This window comes from Rhinolophus sinicus, chromosome 16 (assembly GCF_057876585.1).
Source record: "Rhinolophus sinicus isolate RSI-liver-muscle chromosome 16, RSI-T2T, whole genome shotgun sequence".
Taxonomy (NCBI): Eukaryota; Metazoa; Chordata; class Mammalia; order Chiroptera; family Rhinolophidae; genus Rhinolophus; species Rhinolophus sinicus.
Genome location: NC_142516.1, coordinates 121,799,040 through 121,822,643, shown reverse-complemented (window position 1 = coordinate 121,822,643; position 23,604 = coordinate 121,799,040). Strand labels below are relative to the sequence as shown.

At 35.6% G+C, this 23,604-nt stretch overlaps 1 non-coding gene across 1 annotated transcript; it reads left to right on the top strand.

Annotated features, from left to right (window-relative positions):
- The first annotated feature begins 15,381 nt into the window (after nt 1-15,381).
- LOC141571463 (U5 spliceosomal RNA) lies at nt 15,382-15,503 on the top strand. The gene has a single exon (XR_016019508.1). It is a non-coding gene; the product is annotated as a U5 spliceosomal RNA (small nuclear RNA).
- The last annotated feature ends 8,101 nt before the right edge of the window (nt 15,504-23,604 follow it).

Sequence of the window (23,604 nt, the reverse complement as noted above, 5' to 3'; positions counted from 1 at the left end):
AATATGCATTGCTTTTAGTGCAAAATTCATGAAATAATTTCACTGGTAGACTTAGTTTTAAGACTCATGCCTGAAGAAAATGATAAACCTAATAGTCTTAGGAAAATCTTGTAAAACAAATAGCCAATAAAAGTACAGCTTTGAGGGTAATGGAACCCTAATTTTGGAGAAACCCAAAGATTTTCACAGAATGTTGAAGAAGTATTGCAGTGAACTTAATCCCTGAGAGTCCGTCTGTCTAGGTTTGTTTTGCTGCTCATTTTAGGAGCTGTTGTATGTGGGCTACTGTTAGTTTCCTTTCTGTCTCAATTCCTTCATGTCAAATTAGGCTAATATCTGTGGTCAGGATTAAATGTGATAACATTTAGAGAGTGTGGTATAGTGATTGGCATCTGGTAACCACTCAGGAAATGTGGACCATTATTATGAAATAGGTTTGCACACTTTGGATCATGAGCCCCACTGAAGATTATAGGAATTTTGAGAGTCGCACAGGTAAGAGTGGGTATAAATGTTGGAATGAGTGGGTGGGTATGAAGTAAACTCAGATTAGTTCACTAGTACATTGATCTATCCTACTTGTCTATCATTTTAACTGGGTGCTGCTTTCTCCTCATTCTACCTACCTGGTCTTGATCCACTTATCCTGCTTTCCCAAAACTCAGACACAAATGTCACAGTCTGGGTCAGTGATCAATTTGATTTAAAATCAATGAAGCAATAAAAGGTAAAAGATGTTACCATCAATCTTTCCTGCATCCTTAACTCAATTCCTTAGCTATTCTATCTACTGTTGTGGTTGTGTAATGATTCAGGACAGGGAAGTTTGTAGATAAAAAAAATGTTAAGTCCTCTGGTAGTCAGTGAGTTTGCAGTATTGTTGGGATATTTTGGTTGCTTTTCTGAAACAATTTCCAACAAACTTACATGTTCTGTCCAAAGAGTCTGCTGTTGAGCAACAAAGTTTGAGGGAGCTGGGTCTAATGTGAAATTCAGGGCTCACGTGGCTAGGGGAAAGTGCAGTTACAAATTTGGGACCCATTACCCAGAGGAAAAAGGGAAAGGTGGTGGGGAGGGGAAGAAGGGAAATGTGAAGGACAAGATGTGTCTATTTCCCAGCCCAAGTTAATGCCATCCTCTCTCTTTTGGACAATGGGAGAGAATTTCTTGGAGCCCAAACCTCATTAAATTCCTAACAACAACAAAATAACATTCAACTAACACTTATATCACTTCTCTCTCCCACAGACTATAGAAACTTCAGGCATTTGGATATTATTTGGAATGTCATAATTTAAGTAGATGCTTTCTCATAAATGTTCCAAAGCCTCTTTATAGGCATAGACTTCATTGTATTAGTTATCTATTGATATGTAACAAATTACCAGGGATTTAGTGGCTTAATAACACGCATGTGTTATCTCACATTTATGTGGGTCAGGACTCCAGGCACAGTTTAGCTGGGTCTTCTGCTTGGGATCTTAAAAGTTTGCAGTCAAGGTTATCATCCAGGGCTGGATTCTCATCTGAGGCTGCTCTAGGGAGGCATCTGCTTCCCTGCCCATGTGGCTGTTAGCAACATCCATGTCCTTGCAGCTGTAGGATTCATGGCAGCTTGTGCCTTCAAAGTCAACAAAAGCAGAGAGAGAAAGTAGGAATGGCCTACTGGCAAGAGGGCACAACATAACCCCGGGAATGACATTGCATTATCTTTACCATCTTCTATTGGTTAGAGGCAAGTCACAGGCTCCACCCACACTCAAGGGGAGGGATTATACAAGGTGCAAACATCCCTTAGCTCCTGGAGGTCACCTTTAGGTTCTAGTAGACATATCCACGTACCAGGGACTGTGCACTCTTCCTTGCGCATGATATCTGTCTAACTTGTTCCAGCCACAGCTCCTCTTCAGGACTTTCAGAACACATAAAACATTTTGTCTCTTTATTACTACCCATACTGAAGGGGTTCAAAGGAGTTTTTATAGATATTGTTATTTGATACTGTTGTTCTTCAGTGTTAAATTTCTTAAGCTTAGATACGCTTTAGTTATTATTTCATAAAAACGCTCAAAAAAGAACAGCTGTTTTCCTATATTTGCTGTTTTTAATTTTCATTGATATTTATTTTCATATTTGGTATCTTGTTGCTTTATATTTTAATATTGCAAGGTATTATAGAATAAACAAACCCATATAATCATTTTTTTAAACTGTCAAATCTCATAATCATTTGAGAATGTAATCCCCTTGAAATTTTGATCACCTTTATTCGTTCAGAATGAGCTATCTCTCATATATTACTTCTTGCCTGGGAATTCTTAGCCAATGTATTCCTTCTGGTTTGAAAAATAAATGTTGCTTTCTTATATTTTTGAGGCAGCGTATGATGAAAAGTTGATTTATTTTTTTTGCCTGTATGACTAATAATACTATACATTCTGTTTTCCTTTAGTGCTGACAACCTTAACTAGAAGAAATGCTTTCACATACTTCTTCTTTTACCTACCAAATCAGTCATTGGGGTAGTACAAACTATATCATAATGTGGCTCTTTGGAAGTCTGAGAAGTAAGTTTAACTGCATTTGGTTTCATCAATTCACAGAAAATGCAAATGATACTTCCTGAGTTCAGAAAAAGAATGAGTTTCAAAATAAAATCTCAGGTAAAATTTGAAATAAATTTAAACCTATATAACTATATGTAATTTTTGAAAGTCTATACATATAAATCTTTGAAAGTAATCACCACTGAATACAAACGTATTATTTATATTCTGGCCATGCCAGAGTTCCTGGTTACTTAGAACCAGAGCCAACGCTGTGTCTCCGCTATGACATCAGAATGTAGCCAGAGTTTTACCCTGCGTTCGTTTCCTGAGAATATGCTTGTATTTCTTGTTTCCCAGAAACTTCAACACAGGAATGTGGAGGGTACCAAATAAGGTTTGCTGAGTACATTAATGACACATTTAATGAATAAATAAGTATTCTGATTCCTGATATAGTTAATATTTGTAGGTATCTGAATACAGATTTTTAACATGTAGGCATGAAAGTATTCTTTATCATTTAAAGAGAATTTTGTTAGGTTTGGCTTTTAGGGATTGTAACTAGTCAAGACACTTTTGAGGAGACACTTAAAATAACCAAGCATGCATTGCCGTGGGCATACTCATGGCTTTTTCCCAGAGTAAGAATTTCAGAAAAGTAATCTCGACAAGAATTGAGCTTACAGATTGAGACCTGTGTCCATGAAAATTGATTGTTTTGCAGTCTAAGATATAATGCTTTCTGGTTTGTATTAAGTAAGCCATGTATTATCAGAACGAGAGTATTGAGTAGTAGAAAGCATTCTAGATTTGGAGTAAAAAGGATTAGCTTTCAATTCTAACTCTGCCACTGGGATGGAAGTTTCTCTTACACCCATCTCCATCAAATGTAAAATGGGGTAGTAATAGCTTTTTTCCCTGCTTTCCAGGGCTGTACTGCATGCCTAAAACATACCTAACAGTGCTTTGGTAACCTCAAAAGCAACTATAAAACTGTAAGTTCTTATTAGGACTCATATCTTGATATGTGCATTGTCCTTGGAATATAATCACACACAAACTTGTAACACTAAAACTCATGATGCTACAATGGCATATACCCAGAAGAAGGCTCAAAATTTAATGAGATATGAGAACAGTAAATACCTAAGTTGGTAAATAGTTTTTTCCTACTTGCTCAACATACATTGCAGTAAACTTAATAATAATAGTCTGACATTTAGGGAAAGCTTATATCTGCTCATGTTTATATCTACAATTATGTGCATGGGGAGGAAGGAATGAGTGACAAGTCAGAGGAGGCAGATATGCTGTCAGAAATATCATTTGGATTATAAGTGAAAGTATTAGGAAACTTCCTCAGAGAGGGCTAAGTTGTAAGAAATTGAAAATGGGAAATATTTGCCCTAGAGATAAATTCTTCACACAATATTTAGTTTGTCTCCTCAGAGACTATTCCTTCAATTTTAGAACAATACTGTTCACTGAAATTGTAAATTTAAATAACTTCAGTTAATTGTAGACTCCATTCTAAAAAAGAGCAGAAGAAACAAAAACATTTGCAGAAAGAGAAAAATACTGCCTGAGTTGAGGTAATATTTCTTTTCTTGGCTCCTATGTTTTAGGCATCAAGTATGCTTAATGTAGACTGTACTTATTTTATTTTAACACACACTGTAAATAAACCCTACTTAAATTTACTGACTTGCTGATATGGCATCAATTCATATTTCTAGATTGTTACTAGGAAACTCCTGTGAATTTCTTTAGACACTATGAAGAAAGCAAACATTAGTTGTCAGGAATACCTAATTTTCAAAGACAAATGAATGGACTATTTTAGAAGAATTAACCAACCCCATCCACAAAAACCTGAATGCTGTTAAGCGTATGTGTGTTCATAAGTTATTTTTCATTGAGGCCCTCCCTCACCATCTTATTAAAAATTATAATGATGGAAACCTAAAAGCTTCACTGCATGGTGTAATGGGAAGAGATTTTTGAAGAAATCGTATTTACCTTTCACACAAGCTGTGAACTCACAGCCGTCTAAATTATATCCCATAGCCAGAAGCAACACAGCTTAGTCATAGAGGAGATGGGGTAAGTCTCCAGAACAACACAGCAGGAACATGCTTTCACAAACTTCAGGTAGCAAACATTTCAAAAGGTAGACAAATGTTTCTCTAATCTTGATCTCATTATTGATTTACTGTATTTCCTAAATCACAGTAATAAATGGATTCCAGATGTATTTTATTAAATTTCATGCCAGGGCGTGTCAGTGAATAACATGAATTACAAAGGACCGAAGCAACCAAAGATAAAGTCACAAAACTTTGACTGATTTGATGAGTAGGAAGCTTCTTTTCATCTCATCCCTATATTTTCACAGATTTAAGTATAACACTAACTGTAATTGTTTTGTTGTATGACCATAGAGTCTTCCTTTTATGAGAGAAAAAAATCCATTAGCAGTAGTTTGTGAGCTCTGTAGTTAATGTTCCAAACACTTACATACCTGTTAGATACATGTTCAAAACTCACTTCCAAATGTACTTTTAAAAAGTGACATGCTGGTTCTAACAAGCGAGTGTTAGCATTAAAAAATGAAACAAGCGAGCTACTCATAGATTGTTTATAGCTTAAATCAGTAACTCTTCCAAAACAGAATTTCTAGCAATGTATTTGCTAATAGGTTTACCTCACCTGTCCATTCCAAATGGATTTTATTTTCCTGTCGATTGAATATACTTGCTAAAAAATAATGAAATTTGTAAGTAGATATATGAATTTTTAATTGGGAGAAAACTTGAAAAAACAAAGGATTTCAGAGGAAAGCTTCCCCAAGGTGATAGTTCCCATTATTGAATCTGATTGGTTTGAGATGAAGGTACTAATGCTATATTTTTAAACATACACATGTATTAAAATGGCCTATGATGATGTCCATGAGGGAAAACATTAAAATAAAAATAAAATGCAGGTAAATTTGTATTTTAAAGGACCACCTAATTAATGTAATTTTATATAAATTCATGTGTAAAAAAAATCTCATGGAATAAAATACACTATATTATATTTTCATTCCATAGAATTCTCTTCTTATCTGAGTATATTAAATACAACAGGGAGAACGTGGGTGAATGCCATTAACACCCACTGGTTGTATATGATGCAGGTTTCCTAAAGAAGGGTTGGCCACCTAAATTCTGCTGAATATACCTGCTTCAGTTTAGGGAGACCCTGGAAAATAACGTATGCAATGACTGTTTGTAAACACGCATCCTTTGATCTTAATATCCAATAGTCAAGAATGATTACAGGTGGATTGAATTCACCTGGGAGAAGATGATGCAAGATACCATGCTACCTTACGAACACTGTTTTCTGTATCATAGAATAGCTTTCAGACTATCATGTGCAGCCCCAAATTGTCAGACCTAATATTTATATAAGTTTAAAACTTGGAATAAAAATATCCTTAGGAAAATGAGCCTATTTTACATAATATATACTGAGCAGAGAAGAGTGGGTGAACAGAAAAGTTTGTAGAAAAGAGAGCAAGTTCATATAGATCATGAGAAAGCAGAATTTTAAGCAGTCTAAAAAGTTTCATTTAAGAACTTGACTTCAAATACAACCTACTCTATTCTACAGTTAGACAGAACGATGTTTCATATGTAAAAGGTAGATCACACCTGACATATTTGGGCCAGGGGTGAAATTAGAGTATTTACACTCTCAGGGACTTTTCCCAATTGTTAAAATTCATTCTACCTTCTGGTGTAATAAGGACTACCTTTCCATTTAATTTGCGTGGTAGAGCTTAAGTAAGCAGTTTACAATTTTCTTTTCTGGAAAGTAATGAAGATTTCTTCATTTTACCTTCCTCCTAATTTGCTCACTTAAGAGCAAACATGAAAAAGGATCTGGCTTTGAGATGCAGAGAAAGAACCACACACGTGACATGGACAGCTGCAAATACCATTTCTGTACTGACAACTTGAAAGTAGTCATTACGTTTCAACAGGGTTGGGAAGCTCTCACAAGACAGAAATTTCCCCAGTTCTCCAATTAAGATACTAGATAATTCAAAGGAGAAATGTAGTCTCTTATTTTTATGAAAGAAGAAAATCATTCAGCCTAGAGGAAAATAAGAATCCTATGATTATGTAACTGGATATGTAATAGGAACATCAGCATGCCTAGCAGTGTCATTTCAGGTCAAAAACGTTACTTTAGATGATTTACATTTGGTCACTATGTCAAAGATGAAAGCTACTTCTGTGAGACTTTAGTGTTTCTAAGGGTTCATACATACCTGGGTACCCCTGAGGTCTTCTGTTGTAGATAGGAATTTGGTTCAAAACACTCTCTATTTTTGTCTAGACTTCTCATAAGTGGTGAACAAACTGCTAGGATTCTGGATATACTTGAATCCAGGATTTAAAGAAAATGGTGCTTATGGTTCTGTGGCTACTGTCACTCAGTGACTGCCAATGGAGCTTCCTGCCCCAGTTGAAGATTCACTGGACTGGAACCACTGGGAACTGCAACTTAGGTGGGAACCAGATTCTCGGCTCAAAGAGCTTAATATCTAATTTTATAATCAGAGTCCCACATCTCTTCCAGGTTTATTTATGAAGAAAATTGCTGTACATTCAGTAGACTGTCATGGGTTTTCTGTTAAGATAATGCTTTATTCTCCTGTAGCAGTTTTGTTTTTTTTTGTTTTTTTCCTTTCTTGAGCATAAAAATGGCATGATTCCAGGGAATGGCTGGTGCTAGCTCCTGGGGGGCAGACTGACCATAAGTGACAGTCCTTGTGCATCCTTTGATTTCTCTCATTCTGCATTTACTATTTAAATTTGTTTCATTGTATGTAAGTTGTAAACATTATTGCCTAAGTATTTGTATATAACTTGGGCTTTGTAGCTTTTATGTATTCAGAACTCATATGGCATTTTAATGACGTATGATGTTGTTCTACTCTGGGCAGCTGTGTAGGATCATCATGTGCTAAAAACCATTTCCCTTAAAGATATTTTAATATGAAAACAACACTTTTCACAAAAAGGAAAAACTGGGATACGTAAATCCATTTTTTAATTTTCTTTTTGAGAAATGAACTAATCTGAAGAAGTTTACCAATATTCAAAAATATCTGCTCCCCCAACACCGTTTCCCTAGAGAGAGATCGTTTTCTCACTCTTTTTCTGTCCCTGGGAATATATATGTCCTAAGGCATCAAAGGAATTTTTTTGCTAAATATGATCGAGGCCCAGTGAGTCATTTCCTCAGGTGGAGGTAAGGAGAAATAAATAAGACTTATTTTTGTTCACGAGGAAGAAGTAAAAATTTGTATGTTTAATAAGAATTGAGGATAAACCTACCTTTTGCTTATTATGAAGACTGTTTGGTGAGGAGAGTGAGTACTAGGGGAATGATGACAGATTTCTGTTTGCCAAGTGCTCATTCCATTACAATCAGCAAGTCTGTGAGGTGGATAAAAGTGTTATCAAAATCTATCAAAATATTTTTTTCTTATCTTTGATAAAACATTTATCAAAATTATTCTTAAAAGCTTAAGAAAAAATGTATAACAAAGTAACTTTGAGTCTTTCTGTAATGAGTTAATATGCAGCAATTGCTTAGCACAGTTCCTGACCACTGCAAAAGATAAAAACAGTAGCATTTATTTCCAGTATTACCCACTATTCCTTACAAAACACACACATACACACACACACACACACACACACACACACACTCAACAGAATGACCTACTAGGTCCAAAAGTGTCTCTGGGAAGAGATTGCGTGTTTATTGAAAACAAGTTCAAGAGAGGCAGGACTATATGCTGGAAAGAAGGAAAGATTAATATTTCAGGGCCCCTACCCTGAGACAGCCACGGTGCTGCATCTCACATTCTTTTTGCACTTATCAGGGAATGGAAAAGGATAAATTCCTTAAAATGTTTTCTAAGGCTATGTCTGTGCAGCAATATAATATGGTGGCCAGAACCCAAGTCTCTGGAAGCAGAATGCCTCAGTCTGAAGTCTGACATTCACTTTCTAACCAGGTTCCTTGGGTGAGTTACTTATGCCCTGTTTGACTCGGCTTGCTAACATATATAGTGAGGATAGTAATCATACATGTGGCTTCTATAGGGTTAACTGGGATAAATGAGTGTAAACACCTAGAGAAGTGCCTAGAACATGAGAAGTACTCAATGAATGTTAGCTGTTACTATTTGGTGATAATAATTTACTTTGTCAAATAATAATTTACCAGGAGTCAAAACACTTCTGTGTGTTGTACCTTATTTGTATGTTACCTTTTCCTCTACTACACACACACACACACATACACACACACACACACACACATAATGCACATTCACCCACAAATCTGTAATGGATCAAAAAACTATAATTATCATGCTTTGCTTTGTGAGGCCGGGTTTGCCTGGATTACCAAGGTAATCTATGGACTTGAGTCAGTATTTGATTCCTAGTCCCATTCTCTCACTAGGAAATGTTCACTACTCCCATGAAGTTTCCATTTTAGTTAGGAAGATGGAAAACAAAGTGGGTAAATAATTAAGTGTTATGATTTTAAAATATATTAAATACCATGAAGAAAAAGCGGAATAAAGGAATAAAGAGTGATGGTTATTGATAGGGGAAGAGGGTGATTAGTGAATAGGTAAATTAGGGTCCGCCTCTTTGAGGAGTCAACCTGGCAGGATAGACATTCAGGTAAAAGTTGATGTTATAATCTTGAGTCCAAGCTCTGCAGGACAGGCCAAACCTGGTGGAAAAATCAGGCAATCAGGCAATCAGACAAGGTTTCTACATTTTCATCTTGAGATAAAATTGCTTCTTCTTTCGGAATCTTCAGTCTTTGCTCTTAAGGTTTTTTGACTGATTGAATGAACACCCCCCCACACCCCCCTGCCACATTATGAGAGCAACCTGCTTTACTCAAAGTAAATGGATTTAAATGTTAACCACATCTAACAAATACCCTCACAGCAATATCTCCACTGGTGTTGGTCTAAATAACTGGGCACCATAACCCAACCAAGTTGACATAATATTAACTATCACAGGTGGCTAGGACTGGACAGGTAGCAATGGAAGTGCTGGAGCATCATTAGTTTCTAGATATGTTTTCAAGGTAGAGCCAACAGGACATCTCCTGAACCCCAAAGTAGCCAGATGATTCCACCCTCCTCAGCAGTAGGAGTAGTGGAAAATATTCCCTGGAGAAAATGAAACAGAAAGGCTCCTAACTCAGGGACACCAGGCACAAAGGAAGCAAGCACAGTGGACTGAAAATAGGTGATTAAGTGAAAGGTGACATATTGAAGAAAACCTAAGCACCCTCCTTTCAGTGGTCTCCCCAAGAAGTGAAAGCTAGGCAGCCAATCTTTACATCCTAAGAAGAGTCAACAAGTTTCTCTAAATAGGCTGAACTGTTTCACTCAGCAGGGCCTCACCCATTTGAATGACAGTGACATCCACTATTTATTCCACCAAATTTGCTGTATGCACAGAGGTCCCCATGAGCTCTTTTGAGATTCAGTCTAGAGTCCAACTCCTACACAAATGATAGGCACGAAACAAATAGGAAATGTCTTTTGCTTTTAACCATGTTAAAGAAACCAGTTTCAAACTAGTCCTCCATTGTAAAGAATGATAAAGAATAGAATATGTGAGATACATGTTTCAAACACTGGATAATAGGCAATGTAGAACTATGATCCCCAAAAGGAAGTATACAAATGAGGCAAGCCCCACATTTGTCCCGTGACTTTCACCTTGAGGTAATTTTTGGGCTATAACACACACACACACACACACACACACACACACACACACACCCCAAAGAGCTCAAGTCAACATAAGGGTCTTGCTGAGCTGAGAACATAGAGATGAGTATTCAAGGTGACAGAAGTGTCACATTCCTCTCTCTGTATAGATAATGAGTCCCTCCCTATGACTAAGTTTGTCAGTGCTCCCAGATTCTTCTTGCCCCCCTTCTTTTCACTCTTTACCAAAACTGATCACCATTTTCTCATGAATAAGTAAAATGATCAGTTATTCCCAATCCATAATTGGTAACCCTATCATCAAAAAACAAAGGCCAAAACTACAAGTTTTAAAATTTGTTATTGATAAGAAATAGAGGAAGCAAATAATCTAGAATAATCTAGGCAACATTTATTGCCAAATATGTCCCAAAGGATTTAAGACTTGGTAGGAGAAAAGGACCACAAGAGAAAATGTATAATATTTAAAAATTTGACATGGACAAAAATAATGAATAATGAATAAAAATCAAATATTAATTAAAAACTTTAAGTGGAAAAAAGTTGAAACTTTTTAATAAATAATTTTAGTAAGATAATAAACATGAAAAATAGTCTGAGAAATTTGCATCAATTGATAAAAAAATTAAATTGACTAAATTCCAGAAAATGACTTATGAATGAAATTTATCAACATCAGTAAAATTAAAGTATAGTATTAAAAATGGTTTGGGAGTCCAAACAGTGGAAGCAGAATATCTCCCTGCAATGAACAAAATGCCTAGCACATAGTAGAATTGCAATACACGTTTTCATTATTACCCAGTTTTCTTCATCCTGGGACTATAATGGTGATTACAAAAACAACAACAAACAAATAAGGAAAAAAAAAGAAAAAAGAAAAAAAAACCTCTGAATTCTTACCCTGGAATGTTACAGTCATGGAGAATAAACATATGAACACTCATAAAGAATTTCAAAATGTAAAGAACTATGAATGAAACGAATAGTGTAGGCAGGTTCTATAGAATAACTGAGTAGTTGTGATAGGGCCATTTAGGAAGGATAATCAACAAACGCCTCAACGTGGCACCAGAGATGGGCAAGGCAGTCCTGCTACAGGGTGTATCATAAGCAAAAGAGTACCTGTGGGAGGGAAAGTTCAGGGCATATCCTAACACTATCCCGCAAAGCTCAAGCCTAGGTTATGTAATGAGCAGTAGTGGTAAATATGGGTAAAACCACACTAAGGATGTGTTAGACACAGATAACATGGGATTTAGACTTTAATCTGTAGACAACAAGGAATCGTTGAAAGAGCTGTACTTTAGGGAGATTGTTTGGGCAGCAGTTTAGAGGAATTAAAGGAGAAAAGAGATTAAAAGGAGGAAGTCATTCAGACAAAAACGACTTTAAGTAAGAAATAATGAAGTCCTGAGGTAGAGGGAATGGAAAGGAGGAAATACTTAGTCACTGATGAGATGAAGGAGGTTAGAGCGTGGGAGGGATATGAGACTACTCTGGTCTGAATCTACTATAGAAACAGAATAAGATAAGAAGCAGGTTTTAGGAGGAAATTTATGAATTTATTCATTTTTGACATTTTTAACTTAAGGCATTCCTGAGAATGCAAGTGTAAAAATCCAGCAGATAAATGGATATTAGCTCTGTAGCTTAAGAACCCAAGGGAAGTGTTGAGAATAGCCAAGGAAATAAAAGTAGATGAGGTTTACTAAAGGGGAGAGAAAGCAACGAGAGCAGAACCCAGGTCTTTGGGGACTGTACACCTAGGGGTTCTACCTAAAATTTTGTTTAGAAGTAGATGTAGGTAAATATAATAATGCATTGAGTAATTGGGGATAGAAATTAGTGGGGAAGCCTAAGACGAATTGTCAGATAAGGAGATGATGGTGTCCTCTCAAGGAAACCAATGAGTAGTGCAGGCAGAGTGGATTAAGATGCGGGCTAGCTGAGTAGTTTTTCAGGGTAGCATTCCATACACGTCACTAAAGTATTGTTGATGTAATACAACATCATTGGAAACCTGAGACAGGAAAGAGTGTGTGTTTGTCAGGACTTTGTTAGAGTACTACATACAGTGGGAAGGAATACTTTGATAAGCTATTTGAAAAGGGAAGCAGATCTAGAGCCTGAGGTGATACTTAAATAAAAGCTGGGACTAAGCCATGTGTTCAAGTTTGAGAAAGGAATACTTTGATAAGCTATTTGAAAAGGGAAGCAGATCTAGAGCCTGAGGTGATACTTAAATAAAAGCTGGGACTAAGCCATGTGTTCAAGTTTGGGAACAAATCAGAGTGGCTAGGATTCTACAGAGGATGAGTGTGATTATCATTAATCTTCCTCCTCCCTTTTTTCCAGTCCTCCACGAGTTCTAAGCTTCTCCTTCCCAGAAATGTTGAAGAATCACTTAATAGATATTGGTTTGAAGAGGAACTGGCTCTGGAGAAAACAAAACAAAACAAAACCAAAAAAAACGTACTTTCATAGTCACTAAATGAAGTTTATAACCTTGATCATAACTAGTCAAATGTTTAAACCTTTACTTCCATGTTAATTAATTTAAAAAATTAGGTAATATATAGTTAAAAACCTTACAAAACATAGAAGATATTGATATAATTACATAATTATATATTTTTTCCTCTAGAGATATATGAAAAATTTGCCCGCTTCTAAGAACACTTTGATACTAACAGATAAATAAAACTGATATATAAAAGTTTAAATGACCCCTAAGAAGAAGGTACACTTCAGTCTATGTATCAAGCAATCTAGATATGAGAGATCTCTAAAGATCGCATGAATTAGTAGGCCAAACCTTTAAGTAAGGTTATAAAAATACTTTTTAAAGTTTGAAAGTATGAAAGAAACTATGGTCTTTAAGAACTAAAAGGTAATTTCCCCAGAGAAAACATACAAGGGAAAGTTTAGATATTCTTATTTTAACCTAGAAAGATTCAAAGACTCATAGGAACCCGAATCTCTGTACAAGGCTGCAAATCCACATCTCATTTCCACATGAGCTCTCTAAACAACCACAGTTGGGATTTATTTCAATACACAAAGTTATTTCAAAAGGAAATTAAAATGGATTTCCTATATTTCCCCTTTACTAATAAAATGATATAATAAAGGTATGATTAATGTAAACATTAAAATTAAGAGCTGATCTGTTGAGATGGTGTCTATTTTTTTCGGTCTAATTCATGTCAAAGCAATGTAGAAGATTCATTCACAGGCAGTTGAATGATTTGATAGTTTGAATTCATGTTGAAAAGAATCTTTGCAAAGTGTTTTCTTTAAATCTTCTTTTTTGTAATCTGCTATATGTTTCTAATTGTTATCTTGTAACTGGATGTATTCCTTCAGAAGTAAAGAAGATGTAGCAATCTGAATATCTATTACATGAAGTTGTACTGACTTGACCTTATTTTGATATATATCAGATATATATATATCTGATTCAGATATATATATATATATATATATATGAATATATATATATACACATCTGAATCAGATGTATATATATCTGAATATATATATATATATATATATATATATATATATATATATATATATCTGAATCAGATATCTATATATCAGATTCCACTTTCATTAGAAGAGAAATTGGTAAAGCGAGCAAAACATTTCAGTTTCACTTGACCCAGGTGAGAGTGGTTTCTTCTGTAAATGTGCACAATTTTGCAACAAAAGTTTTCTTTTTCTTTTGCAGAATGAAAATAATCTGACTATAATTGTGAAGGTAGTATTTTGTAATGAAGTAAGCAGTATACACACTATTAGGTAGGGAACCTCTTTAATTCCATATTTTCTTTAACAACAATTGCTACACATATTGAAATCTGATCTTATAAATAGCATCACTAATAGTAGTAGTTACTATTAATATGTGTATTAATACATGAGACATTAATATGTGTATGAAGGCACTTTGCTAAATGCTTTATGCTCATTAGTTCACTGATCTCATATCCACCCTATTTTACAGATGGCAAAACTGAGACTCAGAATTTATACAACTTTCTCCAGCTCATGTAGAAATCAATGGTAGAGCCTGGACTGGCTCTTGCTGATCTTATTACCCTGTTCCTAGATGTTATTATGCTATATCCTCTTTTGGCTAATTCATCATTCCTACTAAGCTGGGAGGGATAAAGCTCTACAGGTGAAGCTCTACAATGTAACAATCTATTCTATTTAGACATTCTGTTGAGATTTAAGAAATCTTTTCCTAATTCACTGCTACCTTGACATGTGAAACAAATTAAGAAGCTATGTTTAATTATACTATTTATATAGTGAAATCTTAAATGATTTAAATTATGAAAGAAGAGATAAATAATTTATAATGAATAATTATGTATCAAAAAGAAGAAAATCATTAGAGAACCTTTTGAAACAATGTAATTTATCATTTCATAAATTAATAAAGAAGTGACAATTACCAAACATAGAACCTGATTCTTACTGTCTTAGGTTGCTAGGAACATTAAGTGCATTAATAAGTGTTTATTAAGCACACACAGGGACATAATTTAGTATCAGGATTATGAAAATATGATCCTGTATTTAAGGTGGTTTGAAATCTAATTAAGGAAACACAAAATTGTAAGTATATAAATATGATCGTAAAAGTGAGTTGAAGATAAGGTGTGGATAAGGCATGCTTACTACATAGGTCTGTAAGAGTAAGCAGAAGAAATGGAAGGATATAGTTTTGGGGAAAGTAAATGGAACGATGTTTCAGGCAACTTCATTCCTGTGCTCAAATATCATTTCCCCCGTGGCAACTTTGTACACAATTAATTGCTACTTGGTTTTGTTTATCTTATTGTGTGTTCCTTTCTCTGTACTTCCACAAGACAATGAAGAATGTGGATATGTCTCTATTAATTCATGGTTTTTGTTTGTTTTTTAATACTTAGTTTCAAGTGCACTCTCCCCTACTATGAATTTTTTTTTTATGATATACTCTGGTTTCTTTTGAAATCGTATAAATCTTTTGCCTCTTACTAAAGATTTCCGTGGAATTTTTTTTATGGCAGTGGGTAAGTCTTACTCATCTTAGTGACTCTGGCATTTACCATAATACCTGGGTACTCAATAATAAATAAATAACGGATGAGTCAATATGTCCATAAGGAATGAGAAAGAATTTGGATGGAGAGGATTCTACATTTATTATGATCACTATTTTTTTCCAGGCTTGTTCCCTCTACCTCCCCTATTGGTCATATGTAGGTTACATTTCAAACTCTCAATGGCCTGTGTAAGATTACTGAAAATATAAATGATCACAAATGTACTAGTGGCATTTTTTTTTTTTGTATTTGCCTTGGATTTCTCCATGAAAAAAGGAGCAAAGACTCAGATAAAACATTAGCTTCTTTGCTTCTGCCCCATATTCTACACAGTATGGATAAATAGTTTTGCTGGTTTGAGATTTACTGTTCTCATTTACTGAGCATTTATACAGAACCTATTCTGTGCCCATCATTGCATTTGACAGTAATACTGAGTTGAAAAGCAGAGCCTCTGATTTCAAGAAACCCTAATTTAATGGGAGATAGAAAACGACTATAAAATTTATTCAAAATACTACGTTAGAAATGTACACAGACTATGATAAAGAATGTGGGTGTCACCTCATAGAGCTGCAGGAGTTAGTAAAGTTACTTGGAAATGGTAAATATTGAGCTGAATTTCTACTCTGACAGATAGAGAAGGTGGAAGAACAGACCAAAGAAAGCAAACTACACAAGCAAAATATGTGAACAAAGGACAGCGCAATCTCTTAGGGGGCTGATAAGTTCAGTGTGATTTGACAGTGGATATTTTTGGAGGGTGGGGAAGTACAGTTGAAGAGTGAAGAACGGAGTACTGAAAAGGAATGTGATGTCTGAAATGTGTATAATTTAGACTAAATCATGAGCCTTGCATGCCAGCGTTTTCCTTAACACTTTGTATTACACTTGAAAGAATATGACCTTGTCAGATTTATGGTCTAGAAAAGCTGTAGTGACAGAGGGATGAAGAATTGATTAGAAATAGTGACATCTGAAGCAAGGAGGGACATTACTAAGATATTGCTGTATTTCTCAAAAATGAAGAGGGCATGGACAAAGTGGGAGCAGCGACAATGCAGAAGTACATTTGAGGAATGTGTAGGAAGTTGGAAAAGTAGATTAGATTTGGGAAGAAAGTTAAGGGATCATGAAAGAGAGGTAAAAGCCAAAATTTAATGTCAGGTTTTATTTATTTTTCTTTCTTTCAATGTCCCAGCAGATAAATCTCACTGAGAGAGAGAATTTAGGGAAAAACAGTTGAGGGGTTACAAGTGATGATAATGAATTCAGTTGCAGAGAAGTTGTATTAAAGATGCTATAGTTCACCAAAGAGTACATGACTTCTAGAAAGAAAATGGGTACATTTCTGGCATTCAGAAAAGAGGTGTTGTATAGAAGTCATAAGCAAGGAGTGACAGGAGGAAATCATACTGGGGGGAGAGAATAGAATGAGAAGAGGGCCAAGAATGGGACACTTGGGGACAGTGACACTTAAAGTTCTTCTCTTTCAGAAGAGAATCCTGAAAATGATGTAGTAAAGGAGTGAGCAGAAATGTAGGAAGAAAAGCAAGGTATTGTGGTATTACTAATTCAAAGGAGGAAGCAATACAGAGTAAGAATGATCAAGAGTGCCAAAAAGGAAGATAGTTTGAGCCAAAAAAGGACTGAAAATGTACATAGGATAATAGGTTATGTTCTCAGGAAAATGGAGAAGATGGAAAGCTAACAAAAAAGTTGTAATACTATGCTATATGTAATTAATAAATTAATTCTGACTGACTAACCCAAATACACTCCTGGAAATGCACCATTAACCACTCAGATTGTCTTATCTGGACCATGGAGACTCTAGCATACATGAAAAAAAGAAAAAAAAAGAAAAAGTAATCCTGTTGGGGTGGAAATGAGTTGACCCTGCCTTGGACAGGGAGGGAGGTCCTTTTCTCTGGAGACATGTGGGGAAGATGAGGCCTGGACTCTGAGGTAGGAATGTCAGAGAGCTCCGCAGTGGTGGCTATGAGCTGGCACCTCCCTGTAGAAGCAGCTGCATGCCAGAGAAGGTCTCTGAGTTTGGATCTGGGCCGGTGATTCCCAGGGGTAACAAGAAACAACGTAAGTCACTTTCTGACAGGGCATGTCTTTAATTCCCAACTATTTAGTAAAGTTTACTAAACATAAGTTATTCTTAACTCTATTTTGAAGGAATTGAGTGGCTTTTGTCTCCACTTAGAGTGCCTTTAAGAAGCTGCTTCGAGAAAAGCATGAATTTCTTTGGTTTGGAGGACAGACTTCTGGCAGATATGACAAGCAATTACCAGGACTGCTTACAAAACAGGTAAGCTTTCCAAGGAGATTCTTGAAAGTAACTTGGGGAACGGAATCTAAAATTGGAAAGGATATTTTAGCATATGGAAACTTGGACCACTTGCATATTGTATATTAAAGGAAATGTTCTTCTTTTAAAAATACTGTGGTAGCACATGATGCAATAGAAAGGACTCCCAGCCCAGCCATAGGGAGATCAGAAAAGACTGCCGAAAAGAGGCAGCATGTGCATGAAATCCTAAATGAAGGACATGATTAGGTCAATTGGTTTTAGTTTCTGACATGCAGAGGAGGTGGCATGTCAATGACTTGAAGGCAGAAAAAGAAATAAAAAAAACAAAAGATGGCACATTTGGTAACTATAAGTAGTTTGGGGAATGCCTTACATTCTAAAAAAACTTGGACTTTATCCCAATAGCAACAGATAATCACTAAACAGTTTTAAATCTGATCCCATTTAAAATTTAGAATTTAATAAGATTAAAGGAGGCATGACAGGTGGCAGTGGGACCAGTTAAGAAGTCCTTGTACTACAGATGGAAAAAGATTAGTGTCTATACCAAAGAGGGACAGTGGGTATAAGGAAAAATGGTCAAAAACCAGGAAATTTCTAGTAGACATCAACAGTCTATGGTGATAAATTGAACATGATAGGAGAAGGTAGGAGAAGGGACACATCAAGTAACTCCAGGGTTTCTGGCTTGGACAATTGGGGTGTATACTGGCATCTTTCTACACAAGGAAGACACAAAAGTAACAGCAATTTGGGGGATGGATAAAAAATTATGACTTCAATTTTGGTAACTGAGCTATCTCTGTTATGGCAAACATTCAGTAAATATTTGGATATATTCATCTGGAATTCAGGAGAAATATTTGAGTTGAAGATACAGATATGGGTAAGTCAATATTATGTCAGCATTAACTACATACACAGCAGCAGACTGCAGCACTCAGCTAGCATGACAAAGAGAATCCTAGAGGGCGGAGGCAGGACTCTAATACACACACCTACACCTACACACACACACACACACACACACACACACACACACACACACACACACACACTCTTACTTTAGCACATGTAGAGGAAGAATCACCACCAAATCTGATTGAAGCAGAATGACACAGGGCATAAAAAGAAAAATATAGATTTATAGAAGCAAAATAAATAAAGTATTTTAAGGAGTTGAGCCATGATGTGAACTAGTATAAAGAAATCAAAAGAAAAGTACAGGAAGTTGTCCATTAGATTTTGCAGATTTTGCAACAAGGCAATCAAGAGTTTCCTTGTCAAAAGAAGTTTCATTAGAAAGGTGGATGCAAAATATTGAGTACCTGGAGTACCTGGGAAGCCAGGAAGTGTAGAGAAAGATACTGTTTTACTGAAAAGGGAAGGGAAAGAACTAGAGACATATATGAGGTGTGCTTCAGGTTGCACAAGTACTGCTCAAGACAAGAGAGGCCTGAGGATATTTGGGGTAGAGAAAATGGAGAGCTTTAAAAAATATGAGAGGGAGCATAATTGGATGAATGAATTCTCTGAGGAGTTAGGGAAAGTATGAGGCCCAGAATAGGAGCAGGAATTACACTGTTTCTTCCATTATGACCCCAGAGGAGAAAAAGATTGCTGTGGATGTAATTTAATGATAAGCGGCAGGCGATATGAAGTGAGACTATGTAGCATGAAATAGGTGGTGTTTAGAAAAGTAGAGTGTCCGAAAGGAGGAGACAAGTTTTGAAATTGCCACTTTGGAGAGAGAGTTGAGTAGGGAAATATAGGATTGATAGGCTGAGTGAAAAGCCTAATTAAAATTTGAGTTGTTGGATTCCATGGCACCAACTCTTATGATTGTTCAATTTTCCAGCGGTGCTCAGAGACCAGGTGGAAGTGAACACCAGCTAGTTTGGATTGATCTGTTGTTGGAGTGTTTTTCTGGGCCAGGTTTTAGGAAAGGAGCAGAAAACAACGAAAATCATATCTGTTGGGAAGGGTGTAGTTCAGGTGATGTATCAAATGGTGTAGGGAGTGAAGATAAAAGGGAAACAATAGGATGAGAATGGAAGGGTCAAGAAATTAAAAGTCTAATTAAAGTGGAAGAATAGCAGCAGTAGGAGTAAGGGCGTGACAGAGCTGGAAGGACAGAGGCTGGGATATTCACTTCTGCAAGACCTTCCTGGGTGAAACAAGGCTTAGAAAGTGTCCATTATTTGGGGTTTCTGGCGTAGAGTCAAGTAAATTAAGGGAGGCAAGGAACTCTTAAGCTATAGAACATGATTTTCATTACCTTAAAATATCCTGTATCTTAATTAGAGACTAATACAATATTACCATATATATATATATATATATATATATATATATACTTTTATACAAATATTAATATTAGAAGTAAGCAATCCCTAGAAAGCCTATCTAAAATGTGTTTAAAAATAACTGGATTTTATTTTTAATGACATTAACCAGATCCTTTTTTACCCCCCTGTCTTGTAATACAAATATTAACATTAACCAATAGTGTTTATCAGTAACATATACCCTGGTTCCTTCTTTTTTCCCTGGGCTAAGCTTCTGTGAGGAGCCAGAGGTTTTGCACCCTTTGATATATTACTTTGTCTTGGCTCTTTTCTCCTATGATAAAGGTCATTTAAAGATCACTAAATGGCCCTGTGATGTCCTGGCTACATACATTTTGACCAGTAACACAAGTCAATCCTGGAAGGCGGGAGGCATCTGTCTAAATCTATCCTCATTCATATCTATCTATTCTCTCATATTTGTTTAATCATTGTGTTTTCACTGATCATATGCCAAGATTAAGAGGATGAAATAAAGGTATCCATTTGTGGATAATATCATCTAACTTTGGAAACAGTGTTGCAGCAATTCTTAGCTTCTTCAAATCACCTCATTGACTTTATTACCACATAAACAATTTGAAATTGAACACTTACTGAATATTGTTGATTATTATAAGATGGTCCTACAGATAGTGATTATGACATTAACTGCAAACACGGCTGATTAAGAGCTCTGTATAAACTATAAAGTTGCATTTTATTTCTCCAGCACAAAAATACAATGAGTCAATTATCATAAACCCAGATTTTAAACTAGGAATTCTTATGAAAACAGCTCAGCATGGGAAAATTAACACCATTTATAAAATATATGGGGCTTATATTTTTAAATTATTTAAAGAAGATGAAAATATGCGTGATTAGAATACAAGGTCTGACAATTAAGTTTGTAAACTTGTTGCAATGTTGTTGCTAACCTTTTTTGATATCAGAAGGATTATCATTATGAATTTGTACCAACTGGATAAACAGTTAACCAAGTTTACTATTTGGAAATGCTGAAAAAGCTGCGTGAAAAAGTCAGACGACCTGAACTTTTTCCCAATAATTCATGGCTCTTGCATCATGACAATGCAACAGCTCACACAACACTGTCTGTGAGGGAGTTTTTAGCCAGTAAACAAATAACTGTATTGGAATACCTTCCCTACTCATTTGATCTGGCCCCCAATTACTTCTTTCTTTACCTGAAGATAAAGGAAATATTGAAAGAAAAACATTTTGCTGACATTCAGTACATCAAGGGTAATAGAAGGATAGCTCTGATGGCCATTCCAGAAAAAGAGTTCTAAAATTGCTTTGAAGGGTGGACTAGACACTGGTGTTGGCGCATAGCTTCCTAACGGGAGTACTTCGAAGCTGACCATAGTGATATTCAGCGATGAGGTATGTAGCACTTTTTCTAGGATGAGTTGGCAAACGTAATTGTCAGAACTCATATACTGAGGTTTTAACATGCTATATAGTTCGTCAGTGATTATCCTAAAGGAATCCATAGATGCGAAATAGTGGCCATGAGAAGGCGGTTGGAATTTAGTGAACATGATAATTTAAGAAAAAGTAGCTACTTTAGGTGTATTTGCAAAAGGCTCTAATTTCCCAAACCCTAATATCTTGATTTTCTCTGTCATGTTAACACCTAGGAGTATTTCTTTTCCATTTCCATGTCCCAAGAATGGAACATGATCCAATGATCATAGCATATCTGAAGATCAAGGGTAACACCAGACCCTTAATACTGCAAACTAAGCACAAGATGTTGGGTATATTTTCACCTTAGAATAGAAATGTGTATAAATTCATTCTAGCCTCTGAAGTCATGTTATTACATATGCTTTTTGTGAGAGACACACCTCTCTTGTTTGCACAACTCTGGATGGCTCATCTGGGACCTGAGGGAAATTAAGAAAATGGGTTGTTCTGGTTTGCAAAACTGTAGATAATTTTATTGTTGGTATAATGCCTTATTGGTAACTATGGGAAAGGGTGCATGTGTCCTTCCTATTAAGCTCAGAGAGGATATCGTATCGTCAAGGAAAAAGGGAAAAAAAGAACTTTATGCATTGTAACATTTACAATCATCTCTGAGAATTAGTCCCTTTCTACCATGTAAAACTCACTACTAAAGCTGATAGATGGCACATAAAAGGAACATAGACACATTTCACTTGTGAATATTGATGCAAAAATACAAAATAGATTGTTAGCAAATGTAATTCAATAACACATCAAAAATATAAGATGAATAAGTAGAATGTATTCCAGAAATCTAAGGATGTTTGAAATGTAGGAAATCTATTATAGAATTCATTATATTAATGGACCTAAGGAGAATAAATGAATTAATGTCCTCCATTAATACTAAAAGTAGATTTAACATAATGCAACAGCTCTTTATGAAAAAAGAAAAGTTAATAAAATAGCAACAAATGGATAATACCTCAGAATAAATAAATCTGTCTATACATCTATCTTTTGATCTATCTATCTACCTACCTATGTCAACCTGAAGCCAGCATCTTTAATGGGGAAACCCAGAAACATTTTTAGTATCACTACCCCACTATTTAATTCATAGTAGAGGGATCAAGAATTAAAACTATCTCTATATGCAGATAATATAATGGTATACGTGGAAATCCCAAGAGAATCATTAAGGATAAATTGCTATGAACATTGAAATAATTCAGTAAGGTAGCAGGATCTTAAGTCAATGTACACAAATCACTAGTCTTCTGATATATAAAATCTAATCAGAAGATATAATGAAAACAAAAATCCCATGTATAAAAGAAAAAAATTAAATTCTAGGAATAAACATAAGAAAAAATATGTAAAATCTGTATTAGGAAAACTTAAAAACACCATTGAAAAACACAAAACAGTTCCATATTGAAGATATGGAAACACATCTTGTTTTTAATAGAATTGATGCCAGTAGGGCAAATCCCCAGAAGTGGGGACTCAAGCCCAAGGCCAAAAATGTTCTTGGCTTCAGGTAGGAAGGAATTCAAACGTGCATCGATACAGAGTTTAAAATGGAAATGAGTTTATTTAGCAGAGTAAGACAAGGCCATCCCACAGACCGAGTAGCCGTCTCTAATCACCAGGAGAACAGAGAACTCCTCCTCCCACCAGGGTAGGGTTTATATGTAGTTCCTGTTTCTGTGGAAAACTTCTTGGTGTGGGGAAAAGGAGGAAAGAAGTAACGTACAAGAAGAACAGGGGCAGGTCATAGTTTTGTAAAGCACAGCCTGTGGCTAATTTGTAATAGATTTAATTACTGAAACAGCCACTACAATGGAATCTTTGCTCAGTAGGCTTCGGATGGTCTTCTCTCTGTGATTGATTAATGTCTGCCCAAGTTCTGTGTCTGGTAGCATGTAAGTAGCAGGCTTGGAATCCAACCTCCTAGTTCCTTCTTTTGTAAAAATAG